The 14,370-nt window shown below is 39.5% G+C and overlaps 1 protein-coding gene across 1 annotated transcript in view; it reads right to left on the bottom strand.

The window, feature by feature from the left end:
• Positions 1–11,486, bottom strand: part of NCKAP5 (NCK associated protein 5) — a 392,323-nt gene extending 380,837 nt beyond the window's left edge. The window contains exon 1 of the mRNA XM_069780847.1: positions 11,244–11,486. The gene's annotated coding sequence lies outside the window, so the exon portion shown is untranslated. The remainder of the gene's footprint in view (positions 1–11,243) is intronic.
• Between the last annotated feature and the right edge of the window lie 2,884 nt (positions 11,487–14,370).

Below are 14,370 nucleotides of genomic sequence, written 5' to 3'. Positions count from 1 at the left end.
TAAGTATTGTAAAAATATTTCCTCAGTTACTAGTAGTGTCTTCAGCACCCAACTCTGCACATCCTCCTTAGATAACCAGTCATTTGCATCAGAGGGAATATTTCAACATCTAGACTGCAGAATTTGTTTCTAATGAATCTAGGGTTTTGTGGGTTGTAACACAGTGCCTCACATTTCACCTTGCTGTACAGACACTCCCAGTGGGCCAGGGCCTATCCTTACATTTACAGGCAATAACTTTATAATGAAGGCATTAGTTCAATAACAGCCCAGAAAAGAAGCTGAATCAAACTCATAATCCCTTTCTGTCCTATGAAAAATGAGGGAATATAAGGTACAGTGAAATATATGTCATCCCTCCATGACCTGAGAAGAGGGTAACTGAGAAAGGGCTCAACTCACCTGATTTCCATCTGAAAATAGCTCCTCCGCCCCACCTAGACTAAAGTCCAGCCTGGGGAACAACAAGAGGGGAAAGACAGCGCTGATCTCTTCCAGTGCCAGCCAAACCAGAACTGAGCCCCTGGTTTGAAAGAATAGACTGTAGCATGGGAACGAAGCAAGAACATGCAGCCTCATTAGGCTGAGCAGCTCCAGGTGCTTCCTGCACAGGACACCATGCATATTTTTATCAAAAAAATTCTTCATATGTTACTCATTTTGCTGTGCCAATACCTTCACTGAGTCCTGTAAATCTGTACAGTTAGGTCAGCTGTAACTACAGCTGCAGTTCCTTGGACTCTGCGGTCACCTCTGTTCACTGCTACAGACAAGACACATAGAAGAGACGTGGTACCAGAGCTGACTCTGGAGGTGCCAGAACTAGCTTAGCTCCTGTAAGGGTGGGCACTAACATCCTTCAGCTGGCTCCCTGGCTGTTCAGCCTTTGCAGAAGCTAGAAGTCTGCTCTCATTTCAGCCAACCTAGCATCATCCAAGGATCAGACCCAATGGAATTCAGCTCCAGCATTCCCAAACACACTTCAACGACATCTCTCCTTCATGTTCATGCTCAGAGCAGAAAGGTGACAGGGTGCGACTCAGCTCTACCACCTTCAGTTTTGTTGTGGGATGTATTCCCTACACATCAATGAATATACGTAAAGAAAAACTCCAGGGAGATTTCCCCAGCCAATTCAAATTCACTTTATTCTTACACAACACAACATGTAGGACTGTGGGATATCAAGAACGTAAAATTAGAAGGAACAGATACATGTTGATTAAACTCCATCTTCAGCTTATGGCCAAGAAAACTATTATGAAAATATTAAAAATGAAAGATGTTCTGTCCTCATCCATATTTCCTTAGACGGTGACAGAACACTGAACAGTGTCGGCATACCGAACAGCCCTTCACTGTTTTATCTCTGCAATTCTAGAGCGATCTCATCTGAAGCACTGATTTTAGTTCTGGGCCAAAAGGATAGAGACAAACTGGATGGACAATAGCACCAAAGACGATTAAAGTATTGACTTGGTGGGAAACGATTAACAAGTCCCTTCATAGTAGTTTCAAACAATGACAAAGAGGAGACTAAAATGGGAAGGAATGACCATCTACGCAAGTTTGAGGGGTGTATACTAACACTAGAAACAGTGAGGAATTGATTAGGTTATTGACAATAGGTTGAAAAGAAATAAAGAGGGGAAAATGATGCTGAGTATCTGAAGAAATTACCTAAAGTGAAATCCAATACAGATGGATTCCCAGATAATCAAAGGAACACTTGTCATATAAAAAAATAAGGCATAATGAAGTACAATAAAATACACTGAAAGTGAGGATGCTGCCAGGAATGAGTTGTCTGAAGACCCTGAGAGGGAAGAAGAGAGCCCTCTCTCCCTTTCTTCTCAGAGTCTCTCTTTATACACTGCAGTGGTTGATCCACATTAGAGACAATTAGAGTGAAAGGCTTTTGCTTTGTGGGGGGAAGAGCCACTCCATTCTTCCCCCCATGCAGTCAGCTGCTGGTAGTATTTACTCCAGTTTCTCAATGTGAAGACAGGCTGTCACACAACGATTTCTAATTTTTCCATCTGCCAGAACTTAATAAAAATGTAAATTAAAAAACATTCATGAATTTCCTACTTAAAAGGTTCATAACTCTCCTATGTTTTATGTCATTCTACCAGTCTAACTCATCTGCACTCAGTTCTCCCAAGTGGAATGGGAGAGAACTTATAGTGTGCCATCACAAATAATAATCCAACACTTCGGGATTATGGATACAGTAATATCCAGAAAATATTAGAAAAAGAGGAGGCATACTATTAAAATTCTCTAGTCTCTCTCTCTCAAGCACCTGTCCATTTAGAATGCAAAGTAAAATCATTAAACTACCAAAAGTAGCACAAAAGAAAAAAAAAATACTGACATTTCAGAAGTTCATCATTCACTAGAATCTGAAAGATATTTTTGTTTGTGGTAGCAATCTGGTGGCACAGGATTATTCTTCCACTTTTTCTCATAGAATTCATGTTAATGCTTCAATTTATTTTTCTTTCCCCTAGATTATTTCTTGGAAGTAATGCCGTGCAGGTTTAGATAAAGCTTTTAAGATTATAGTTTATGCATCTCCAGTCTTGGAATAAACAAAGTTATATTACTGTTTAGCTTGAATTTTGGCTGAAAAAAAAAAGTAATTTTAGTGGGGAAAGGGAAAGCACTAATACACTTGCATGTTCTAAATGATCCACTTAAAATTTTGAAGTGCATTTTGAGGCTAAATACTACCTCTTAAAGTATTTTGTTCTGCATAAGGTTTATTAATTGGGTGGAGGTGGTCAGGGAGAAACAGTTTCGGACATAAGCGAGGAAGAAAGTGTACTTGGTTCATTTCAGATAAGCCCGAAGTGTTTGCCCATATTTTGAGTTGGATCCCTGCTCTTGAATGGGTGGTTTAGGTTGATTCACTAACTTCTGCTGTCTCTGTTTCTCCGCTATACTGTGAAGGTAGTAATGTATAGTATATATAAACACCATTTACAGAATAATTCTTCTTTGTCAAAGACTTTAATAGTAAAACTTTCTATTAGTGCTGCTGCTCTGTGTCATTACTTTTCTCTATGTACCAGATGTGTAAATCACTACGCACCCAAACAGGGGAATGTTTCTTTCTCCAAATTCTGCACAATGCAGCAGAAGACACTCAGTTCTCATTCACTTCTTGGCTACTCTGTCAAAGTGAATCTGATTGTAGAAATGCAGCTAGGACAGAATTAAACCCAACAAAAAGGCAGAGAAGAGTCTGCCACCAACGAACTGAAAGCAGCTACGTAGGCCATGAGCCAGATATCCTCAATTCCCGCCACAGATTTAAACCCAGCCCCCCTGCAGGGCAAACCAGGAAGCATTAAGGCAGCATTATTTTATTTTATTTTTTTTTAATTTAGAATAGACCCCTTTTTTTCTGTAATTGTTGGGAGTCTTAAGCAGGATGTTGCAGCCTTTAGTGCTGTTCACCTTTGGTTTTCACTGTTGGCTCACACTGATGTTACCCGGAGCTACTGGAGAGAAGAGGACCACTGAATGGGACTCCAGGAAGGGGAAGAGGAAAGAAAGGAGGAAGCCAGGTGGGGTCTTCATAGGACTTCTTGCCCAAGGGTGTGTCCTAAACCCACAAGAAGGTGTAATATCCTTCTTGTCTTCTTGGGTGCGGATCCTTTGAGTTAAATATTAACCTCTGCTTTGCCTCATGCCTGGATAAGCCACCCCATCTCAGCTGAATAGGATAAGAGCTAAGCAGATCTAGCCTCCTCCTGCTGCTCATTAAGTTAGATACCTCGGGGGGGGGGGGGGGGGGTGTCTCGAATATGCTCCCTAGAGTTATAAGCTCTTGAACTGTGCACCCAAGCTCAGAATCCCCCTGTAACGCACAGGATCCAAACCTGGACTTCAGGCAGAGAGGAATAAGTAAAACAAGTAAAGAATAACTTGTTTCCACAACAGACAATAGCCAGTGGGTGAAAGTGAGACTTTAGTGCTTTACTAGGGAGACAGAAAGATTACCTCCCTGCCAAGAGCAAGGAAAACACTGCCTAGTGTTTGTGGTATACGCCTGCCTCTGAGCTGTCGTGCTGCCCATGGCTGTGTACCTTATGAACCATTCCTTTCTCAGGGCTGTGCTGAAAACTATAATCCATTCAATAAAATCTTATCAATGTCTGTTTAAAGCTTTTTCTTGTGACAGGAGATTTTTGTGGTGATCGAGAAGAAAAGCAATTTACTTGATTAAAGATTGGTAAATATAAATGACAGAAATGGTTTCCTATGAACATCATGATGTATTCCCAATCAATAATGTCATGACAGAATTGCAGCTTAAGGGAAGGAAGTTATTAGTTTTAGGAAAGGCACATAATTAAATATAAGACAAGACTGCAGATTCTCAAGCAGGGAGACAAGGAGAATGGCCAGCCCGAGACTTTGTAGATTGTACTACTGCTGTCTCTTCTTTTCAGTTCATTTGGTGCTGTCTTTCATTTACTTGCGCAACCTTATAATAAAGATGAAGATCTTAGTCTCAAATGCTAGGGCTAACAGCCAGTGACAGAACAGAGAGCTGTTTATTAAAATGTTAGACCAGGATTCACTTTAATACTTTCCCTCAGTAGCAGCTACTAGCGGATGTTAAAAATCCTTAATGATTTAGCCGAACTTCTGGTAATTTCTAAATGTTTCTCATGTGTAACTGCAAAGAGCACCTAGGCTTTTTACCACCAGTATAATATGGGGATTGGATAGATCTGATTATTGGTAATTGGGATTTTAGCCTTTCACCTCTGGATCAGTGTTTCAAACTCAGACCAGGTTGGTATTGAATAAAAATCATTTCCATCAGCTGGCTGTTCAGTGACCTCTATGAAATATTACAAGTTGGTAGTGGACAGGTGTCTATATAATTAAAATACACTTTGCAAGCACAGTTGGCACCCTGGAATTTTCTTATTATGAATCTATAACCTGCTCCCCCCAGCTCATAAATGGAAAGTATTTAGGAGCACTGAGATGTCATTTAAATACAAGGAGGATACAGTGTTCTTTGTTAATCCCACAAACAAAGTACCTCTGTTTGTAGAGCAGTTTTGAATCCCCAGACAAATGCTTTTGTGCACTGCAAAGATTATTATTCAGGCTAATAAAACCCATGAATTAGAAGTGAAAGATCAACTTTAAAAACTGATAAAAACCTAGAGCCCTGTACGTTATATTGCAAAATCCCACAGCCAGTGCCATGTATGGTGTTGACTGTAAAGAGAATATATTTCCACACAGTATCAACAAAGCAGAATCACACAGGATGTCCCACATATCCATGAATCTGCAGTAATGGAGTCAATATTCCCAGACATCCATACAGAACTCGAGTATTTTTGGTAGCCAAAAATACAAAAAGGGTTTTGATAGGAGAAGGTATGCCCAATCTCAACATGAGGTGGTTTCTCTGACTAGGAATCAAGGCAACAGTTTTATGTTTGAATAGGATTTGGCGGATGGGCAAGGGGAACAGCACAATATTTTATGGCTTTTGAATAACCAAGCCCATAATTGAAGCCTCAAGCCCTTAACCTGTTTCTCTTCTTTAAGCCGTTCAGAGGTTTTGTCAGAGGACTTGTGAGAAAACGGTCTCCACTGACTTTGCTTTCTTCTTACACTAATTCTGAACTAAGCAAGGCAGAGCATTTCAAGCTGAGGCCCTATGACAGATGCAGCTTCGTAGAACTATGGGATGTTCAGAGACTATCATGGAAATCTTTGTGGACTTGCCAATGACTCACATCTGTGTCAATGAAAGATGTAAGGAAAACATTATATGGAATCCAAACAACAAGCAAGGACATTTAAGTACAAGTATATCCCCAGTAGTGAAAATACGTGTGCAAGATGTTTCACCTCTCTGAAAAGAAACATTGTTTGGTCTGACCTAGTTCAAGATGCTAAAAGATTTATAAGAACATAGAACAACAGTTGCTAAGCTCGGCACTGTTGTGCTGTAGGAGGACTATGGATCCACCTAAGAAAAAAGCCTTCATCTCAATGTGGGAACACAACAGAGAAGAGATTTTTTTAGCTCAAGAATCAAGCAACCTTTATTTTGTGAGAAAGTGAAAAGAGAAGAGAACCACACAAAAGCCCTCAAGCAAACCCAAAGTTTTCTAATGGTCCTACTAGGGTCCTACTAGGAAAGTCCTACTAAAAATTTTCTTCTACTAGGAATTTTCTTCTTAAACTGGTTTCCTCAGCCACTAATTTCCTCTGCAAGTGGAAATATAGGGACAAAACTACTGCTAAGCAAATCTCAGCATTTACCCCTTCGGTCTTCAATTTATATGCATTAAAATTAGTCTGCATTTTACGTACATTTCAGGAGGAATGATTAAAAGGAAGAGGAAAAACAGGAATGTGTGAAATGAAAGCAAATATTCACACACCCATTTCTAACACGTTTCTGTGACATTGTCCAGAAGAACATCTATAACCTGCTCAGACTTAACCACAAACCCCAAAAGTTAAAAACTGAAGACAGCCACCATTAACAAACTGCAGATGCATAAGACTCATCCAGAAAGACCTCACAAATCAGCAATGAGGGGAAGAGAGAGCAAATCATGCAGAAACTATTTAATCAATGAGTAAAGACAATTATAACATCTGTTAATCTTTTGTGTAGGTTATAATTAGATGCTGCGGAGGAGTAGCCTTTAAGGGGGGAGGCAGGGAATCCTTTAACATCTGCTAGAAGGGCAAACACTGTGCAATAAATGACTTTAAATGCAATCAGCAAAATGAGAGCTGTGCACAGTTCACAGAAGGCCTGTATAAAAGATTGAGGATAACAAAATATTTTGCCAAAGGTCAACTCCTGCAGCACTAGAGTCTGAATAATGACTGCTAGTTTAGAGGCCACATCAAAAACAAACGTGATTGTGCCTCTGAAAAACAATTCTTTTCTCATTTGTGTCATTATAGCAAAAGCACATGCTGCTGCTGTATATCACGTCAGCTTAATGACTTACTAGGGCTGTATCTATCAACCTTGAACAGTTTAGAATAAACAGGTAGGTATGATGCATTTTAAAAACCAGAATTCAGTCTAATTAGACTGACACAGAACTGTGTTGTACTGTAAAAAAGTGATGTGATTCTGATTTTAAATAATTAATCATTCAGTAGCTTCTAAAAAATCCAATTATTTACTCATTTTGCCCTTGAAAACAACCATATGCTTTAAGCTGTTACTGAAAATGTGAGACCAAGAGGGAGCTATTTTATCTAGTTTAACATGGCCCTCTACTGGCAAAATAACCCCCCAAAATCTTATCACTATGAACCATTTTGTCAGATCATTTCAGAGCAGCTGAAAAGATCCCACATTTTACAAAGTTACATCAAATCTTAGAATACAGCAGTGTAGATCGGAGCTTTAGGAATTTGCATAAATCAAGCCATCGCTTAATCTCTCTAGAGCTCCTGCACCAAGAGCACTGCTTCCTTTTACCCAGCAAATCCAGCTCTGGACATCACCAGAGCACTGAAGAAAAAAGCCAAGTGCTCATATCTGTTGGAGGAAGTCATTTTACAAGCAAATGCAATCCTTTTACTCATGTCAAGTTGTGCTATATTCCTCAAGGAGTGCCACTGATTCCCAACAGGATCAACACACACATGTGATTTCAGTTTGCACAATTAGGTAATACTTGGTATAAGCGAAGCAAGCACAATATAGTCCAGCTGCAAAAAGAATGCTATTCAAAATAGAAATGCTAACTACCACCAAAAAACAACTTCACTGCAAAAGAATTCCTGCTTCCTTCTTTTCTACACCATTACTGAAAATCCACAGTGGTGATTCAACACAGCTTCAAAGTGAAGCAGACAATGAAATTCGCCTCTGTTGTTGCATGCAGTAATTAACTCTTCCTATCTGTATTATGTCTGAGCAACAAAGAAACAAAAGGATACGGTAAAATGTTGAATTTAACAATTTAGATAATGATGAATTACAATAATCAATTAGCACGTCAAAGAAAATAATTTGTGACATGCATTTGATTCTGCACAGACCTATTGTGAGCACACACTATCCAAGGCTAGTTTCGCTCTGGAAAACAAATAGTGTTGTCCTGTGGAAAGCCTATCAAACATGCAGTTTAAGAGTAGCATTTGTTCTTGCTGTGCGTCAATACTAATAGACCATTTTTCAGCAACATAATTTTTATCCACTGCTTTATTATCCAACCTGCTTTTCAGGGTCTGCATCATTCATAGCCCATAGACAATGTTACTGCCAGTTTCCAGAAACCACTGCTGCTGTACAAACCGCATTTATGTGATTCACCTGAATGCCAGTCAATGGAATCATAAAAGATTCCAAGTATTTTTCACATAATAGCTATCTAACTTTTCATCCCCAAAACATCATGACTAATTTATGTAACCATTAGGGAATACCTAATGTAATTCAGGTTTCTGCATGCTACATGAGCGGTATTGTTAGACAGTACAGAGTATTACAAATGTTAATGTTCATGTTCTATTTACATTGTACATTTCTCCTGTTTCAGTACTAAAACTGCATATTAGATGCTATACCTTCCAAGGGTGTTCTGGCAGCTTTGGCATTGATTTTTCTTCAGCATAACTCCAATCCTGCCAGGAGCTGAACACGTGCAGAACCACACAGGAGCTGCAGAGCAGCGCGCTGCATTTGGCCCTGGCTGCGCTGCGCTGCGCTCCTCAGCCAACTGTGCTTCCCTTTGGCACCTTTGTTCTGTGGCTTTTATCCCAACCTCAGTCCCACTTGTCAGATGATGACAGGCTGGAGTCTGCACTTATTCCGTTTCTTTTCAGATGGAGAGAAAGCCCAAAGAATTGACATTCTGCTGGCAATTGTCCCCTTTAATGCCATCCCAGAATGTTATCAGATTATATGTGGTATCCTTGGGCAGATTTCTCAGACCCAGAGAAAATTCAACTAGGGGATCCCTCTGCTGAAAAGTGAGTTAGCTCTATATCCTAATTTGCTACACTGGAATATAAGAAAATGTAAATGTGAGAAGGGAAATGTAAGAGAGGAAAATGAAAATCAAATGCCCTTGGGCTCATCAGATTTTGAGAGCCTGCTTCTGCTCTTAAGGTAATTAGCTGAAGATTTGCTCTTGACTGAAGTGGAAGTGGAATTGTACCCTACCACTTTACATTCACTGGGGCAGGATTTCTACTTGTTTAAATCTAAGCCTCTAAACACTTATACACAACTCATGCACAAGAACAAAAGCAGAGAAGTTCACAAAGTTTTCCTAAAAAGCAGTAAAATTCACATTTGTAAGATTAGGACTTGCACTTAAAATTAATTTAAGTGAGAAAGATAAGTGGGGCCTGAGCATTTTTTTAATCTCACTTTGTTCTAATTATTTTGAAGATTTTGTAGGCATTTGACAACATGATACCTGAATACATTGCAAGTGTAAATACCCTTATCAGTTCACAGCTGATCATCATTATTGGCCACAAGGTGACAGAGGGAAGGAAAGACTAGCCCACAGGAGTCAGCGTGGTAGGGATCAAACCACCTAACCTTAAACCCATTCCTTCTCCCCAGGGAAAGGCTCTATCATAATTCTCTGTTCTTCAGTCTTGCATTCAGTGGAAGCTTCCGAGCTACAAAAAGGTCTTTTAAAGAACATATAAACTTTTTGTTTATACTATTTCTGAAGAAGGAGGATGAACACCTAAATAAGAGCACAGAGTTTTATTCTTTAAGTGTGTATTTAAAACCACAGAAGCTTTTGCTGTTAGCATGGCATCAATGTGGAGCTAAATTTAGGGCTTCCCCCCCCCCCCCCCCCCAGGAGGATATGCTTCAACTCCAAAGACAGAACAACAGCTCCTAAGTTGCACAATATCATGACATGCCAAGTCACATTATAACATCAAAAGAAGACACAGACAGGTTTTGATCTGCTGTAGATACAGGGTCACTTGAGAGGGGCATCTGCAGTTGTAGCCACCCAAACCTTAATAGGAAGCCCCAAAAATCTGTTGCTGTCTAGGACTGAGAGGCCTTGTAAACAAAGTCAGTAGCAAGAAAAGCAAAACAAAATCGATAGTACTGAAAATTCAGGAGGAATCCTCCAATTCCTATTTGACTGATTTGTACTGACTTACCCTCATATACTTGCCAGTCATAGTTTTCTGATTTCATTCATCAGAAATGTGCTTTGTCTCCACAAAGACAGGTCATTAAATAGAGGTAAACGGTAATAAAAGAGTTCCTGATACACAGTACTGTGATCAGGTTACTCCCTGGAAAAGCCACTACAACTGAAATTGCAGTAATTTAGAACGGGCTTCTGGTGAAGGATTGAAATGAGAAGCGGGAGACCTAGGGCTTGTTTCCAGCTTTTGAAGTAGGTAAACTAAGTTTTAATAAATCACATCTATGTGCCAGTTTCCCCCTCTGTAAAATGGGAATAATTCCATGACAATCACAGCTAGTTGTCCTGAAAATGAGTTAACGGGTGTTCAGAAACATAGTTCCGTCCCACAAACAGCAGGCAGTATAGAAACAGTTTTTTCGCAGCACTTACCAGTGTACTTCCTCCAGTGTTTCAGGATTTGTTGGATTTCTAACATAAACACTCAAAACAAAACAAAAATTACTGTTTCTCACATAATTGACAACTTTATCCAAAAGGTGTCAGATTTCAAAGCACTGTATGACATTCTTTTAAACTTATATACCTCCAGAACTTGAACAGGGGCTAAAAGTAAAAATAATCAAGCTTTGCTTTAAATCAATGCCTGCATAAAGAGCAAAACAATTTTTAAGGAAAACTATACTAAAAACTGTACAGAAATTATATTAAAATTTCAAATTAATTTTGAGTATTCAAATAAATACCATGAAAAGATAAAAGAACAATCTTAAGACAGACTAGTTTTTGTTCAATTGATGACAGTACTCGTGAGATTTTAAGAATCTTAGAGTTTCATCACTTAAATTAAGAGAGAACCACTTCAGTGTAATCTCATGCAAACAAAAGCCAGAATCAAGTTTTCATTTGTCCTTTACTCTGTTGCTGAACCACACTCAGATGCATGGCTGTAATTACTCCTAACAACTACATACTTGCTGCTTTTTTAATTAAAGCAAAACTACAAATAGCAATGCTGACATACTCCTAGAGAAAATAAGCTTTACAGAGATGATAAAAACACCAAAACAGCAAAAGCCTTACTTGCAGCCGTTCAGTCAAAACATGCCAGCCCTGGAGAACTCAGAAGCGTAAGAAGTCTTTGCAGTCCAGAAATTCTCTTGAGTTTATCCAGTATTTATTTACTAGGCTTTAAAAGTCTGTGGTTAGAAGAACAGAGTTAGCTTTCTACACCATCCACAGCACTACTGAAGTCCTCCAGTAACAGCAGACATGAAGTTTGCTGATAGTTGGGTTTGCTGCTGCTATGTAGTTGCTCAGTACTTGTAAATACAAGCTCTGTGGACAAAGTCCCAAATGACATCACAGGCAGCTGCTTATTGTTGAGTCTTTATTAACCGACTGTCAAAAAAAGAAAAGCGAAGAGGAAAGAAAAGCACAAACTATCTTCCCTGCAGCACAATTTGCATCTTAGTAGGAGTTGCAGTGCTACACATACAAATACTTCTGTTTACCCAACTGATGTTTTCTTAGAATGAATAAACACTGTTTGCAGGGAAAGCAGAAAAGTAAGAACAACTTAAACAGTTTCAACATGGAAAGAGCACAGGGAGAAAAAGAAAAATTAAAAATGCCAGTAGTGCCTTTTTCAGAATTTACCCCTGAATTCTCCTAATTCTTTTTTTTATTTAAAAACATGTAACTAGGCATGTAAATCTGCATGGATTTTAAAGCACAGAGCAGAGGACTTCAGTAAGTTGAAATGAAAGTTTCAACTCGTTCCTAGTTTTAAAAGTTACAGAATTACAAACTGTGGTCCTTGCAAGGTTTAAGACAGCTCAACTTCAGTTACAGCGTATTTTGAAGAGAGCTCTGTTAGATGAAAAATAAGAAAGCAAGAAACAGTATCACAGTTATTCATTAGGTGCTAAAGACATAAATACTGACCTTTCCTTCTCAGAGGTGGAGGTCCAAGACTAGGTAGCGTTTTGGCGCTGAAACACACACCCAGTTCCCAGAGAGGCACGGGGTACTCACTTGAGAACTAGTTCAGCTACTAATCTGAATCTATCCTCTGTCATTGAGAGTCCCTGCTGAAAGAGAGGAGCTGGGACGCTGTGCCTTGATTTCTTAGAAGTCAGTCCTTTCAAGTCAGAACTTCAAATGCTGGAAGGGTACCACCAAGGGTTGTGACAGACTGAGCTCTGTTATCTGTGCGCACTTCCACACGAAGAGCTTCAATATTGGGAAACACCTGGCCACTTGCATCCAAACACCCCAGACTGCATTTCCACAAACAATAAAACAACAGAAACTTGAGCTCCGTGATGAGCTGAAGCCAAGTTTTTACTACATTTTTAATTGCTATGCATGAGAGCATCAACCCAAATTCTGCCTGTCTTTACAGAGAGCGAATCAAGTTTGGGTCAGATCCTCGCTGATGTAAATCAAGCTAGATGCAATAACACACCTAACAACAGCAGTCAGCACTAGCTGAAGATCTTGCTTTTGCCTGAGAGAGTGTCATTAAAAAAAATAAAATAATTGTGTGGCCTTAATGACATAGTGCCTGATTTTCTTGGTGTTTGCCCTGAGTGGCAGCAATATGCTGCTGATGTAGAGCCCCCAAGCTCGCTGGAACATAGGCAATCGCTACCTCTGCCATTTGCTACCTCTGCCACTTGCTGCCTCTAAAACATAAGTTTGTGCTTTTGAAGGAGATCTGTTATAAATCCCCCTCATTTATTCCTGTGGTTAATCAACCTGTAGCACACAAGAAACACCACACTGTGTAACTATGAGTTATGTTTACTGCCCTGACTCAAACATACAGGGTTGCCTTCCTCTTCCATTGCAGTCAGCAAGGTTTTATATCTTGCTCATTAAGAGCTTGCTAGTTTGATCCAGGAAGTCTTCAAAATACTTTGAAGATGAAGTATGCTATGGGAGTAATAAGTACCAACACATAATATTCGATAACATGAATTTCAAAACATACAGCTTTAGTCCCAGCATCACAAGTGCTGTAGTACAACTACTTGATTTAAGCACATGTGAACGAGGCCATGCACTTGCATATACAGCTCCATAAGGCTTCAGCTCATTCCAGAAGGAACAAGCCCATCCATAAGATCAGTGGAAGAGTTAGATTTTGTTTAAACCTGACGCTGACTTACAGTGTGTCCATTTCAGACCAAGGATAAGATTTGTTTTTTTATCAGCCATTAGAAGTATTTACAAACATTAAATAACTGCATAACACAGGTTACACTCCAGCTCTCTTGATAACAAAACTGGCTTGTCCCATGACACTAATGCAGACACACACATGTACAAGAAAGGAAGAGTGTATAGAGTCATAAAATAAGGAAACCACTGATTTAATTGAAAAAGCCAAATACTTAATGAAATAAAAAAGGACAAGCCTTAAGGAAAACTGCAGCCTGTTCCCAGGAAGAATTTGTATTACTTAGCAAAATTTAGCACTTATTAAACTTTCTAGAGAATGTTAATGCATGTCCAGGCTAAGAACATGTACATGACCAGGACTGGGACAGCAGACACACTGCTCACATCTCTCTGGCCAGGCAGCACTGCAGAGGCAGTGACTTCAATTGCCTGAAAGCAATTTTTCGGAGACTTCCAAGTAAGTTCTATCTATCTCAATCCTTTTCAGAACTGGTAGATCTTGTATAAATGTGCAAAGAAACAAGTATTGAGATTTGTGGGTTTAACCAGCAAGTTATTCTTCCCAAGAGGCGAATTCCCATGTGGGTGGACAAACAGATTCTGCATTCTTCAGATTACAGCCCTTATTAAGGGAGTGGCCATTAGCTCACCCTGTCAGTGCATCTATCCATCTAATTTCTATTCTAAGTCATCATAAGATATAGCTACTGGCTGTGCAGATACAGCTTATTTTTGGCAGGAATGCCACGGCTTTTGGCAGAACAAAATTCACGACAGAATTCCATCCTTGACTAGCTACAGGTTAAGCGAAAAGATAAAGAAGTTGAGGTCATGAGCTGCAGTAGTTGCTTCTGGATTGATATGCGGTAGGCTGAACTGAGTCACGCATCTGAGGAAATAATTCAGCTTCATATTGCTCCATTTTTGGTGGGCAAACAGGTAAGATGAGTCATAACGAACTGATCTAAGCACACACAGATATCAGTAAAGTTTGTCAATTAACCTATCATAGTATAGCCAG

The sequence above is a fragment of the Haliaeetus albicilla genome, chromosome 4 (genome assembly GCF_947461875.1).
Source record: "Haliaeetus albicilla chromosome 4, bHalAlb1.1, whole genome shotgun sequence".
Classification (NCBI taxonomy): domain Eukaryota; kingdom Metazoa; phylum Chordata; class Aves; order Accipitriformes; family Accipitridae; genus Haliaeetus; species Haliaeetus albicilla.
The sequence above is the reverse complement of the archived record's forward strand: the minus strand, read 5'-3'. Positions and strand labels throughout refer to the sequence as shown.